Below are 1518 nucleotides of genomic sequence, written 5' to 3'. Positions count from 1 at the left end.
GTGTCTAAGCGTCAATCTTTCCTATCTTTTAGACTAGCACATGTCCCAGTGCTTGCATTTGCTGTGGGTCATGTTGTCCTGCCCTTCCCCTTACTGTATATTGCTTTTCTCTTCACTTCCATTCATACATGTTTACTCTCTAGTTAGTGATTTACCCTCCCATCCCTGGTAACAATCAAAGAATTTTTCTCTCTGTGTGTAAACCTTTTTTGACTTTTTGTAATAGTGGTTTCATACAATATTTATCCTTTTGTGACTAACATTTTGTTATAAGAACAAATGCGGGTCCCTGCCTGGTGCATAGTCAGGCCAAAATAGTTTACACACCGAGATTGAGAAGAGAGAAAATTATTTATTGCAAAGCCTCAATGCAAGGAGTAGGGGTAGTTCAGTACCCAGATCTGACTTCCCGAGGTGCCATCTACATAGAGTTTTTGTAGGTTTCAGGAGAGGGGGTTATGCTTATTCACAACAGATTGAGGAATTTGGGGCAGAACTTGAAATGTATGACTATTGTGCCTGGAGGCTGGATGAGTCTTATAAGCTTCCTGTCATCAGCTGATAGGGGCTTGGACAGAGGGGAGAAGGTTCTTCATTAACTTTTGTTCCTTTCTACCCAATTACACAGGTCCATGGGCCAGAGTTAATTTACAAGTTGTTTCTAAGACACTTTTAGCGAGTCTATCATCTGCAGGAAAGAATGTTTTTCTTCCATTCAGTTCTTTAAGGAACTGAAAACTCATCTGCCTGGGGTGGGAAGTAGTTGGGGGTAATTTAGTTTACTTATCTATTCCCATCCGTACAAGGGTGGGAGAAATAGTTTTTACTTTACTTGGTTTTCTAATCCCCCTTAGAATAGATACTGTTCTACATTCTTGGGGAACACTTTACTCTGTTTCAATTTCATTTAGCATAATGTCCCCCAGGTTTATCCATGTTATGAGGCTTCTCATGGATTCTTCATTAAAGTTGTATAGTATTTGAATTGTTATGTGTACATAATTTGTTTATTCCTTGATGGGTAATTAGGTTGTTTCCATCTTTTTGCTATTGTGAATAATTCTGTGATGAGTATGGGGGTTTATATATCTATTCAAGTCATGGTTCTTATTTCTCCAGGGTATATACCTACTAGTGCGATCACTGGATCAAATGGTATTTCTATTTCCAACTTATTAAGGAAGGACTACACCATTTCCCATAGTGGTTACACTATTTTACAATCCTACCAGTAGTGTAAAGAGCTCTCATGGTGTAGTGGATAAGGCATTAGGCTGCTAATCCAAAGGTCAGCAGTTCAAACCCACCAGCCACTCTGCAGAAGGAAGATAGGGCAATCTACTTCAGTAAAGATTCACAGCCTCAGAAACCCAATGGAGGTGGCTACGAGTCAGAATCGACTTGATGGCAATGAGTTTGTTTGGTTACCAGTAGTGTAAGAGAATTCCAACTTCTTCACACCCTTGCCAGCATTTTTTACTTACTTTTTCTTTGAACTTTGCTGTTATTGCTGGAGTA

The sequence above is a fragment of the Orycteropus afer genome, unplaced genomic scaffold, assembly GCF_000298275.1.
Source record: "Orycteropus afer afer isolate SDZICR_OR568_19922 unplaced genomic scaffold, OryAfe1.0 scaffold00222, whole genome shotgun sequence".
Taxonomy (NCBI): Eukaryota; Metazoa; Chordata; class Mammalia; order Tubulidentata; family Orycteropodidae; genus Orycteropus; species Orycteropus afer.
This window is presented reverse-complemented; position numbering follows the sequence as displayed.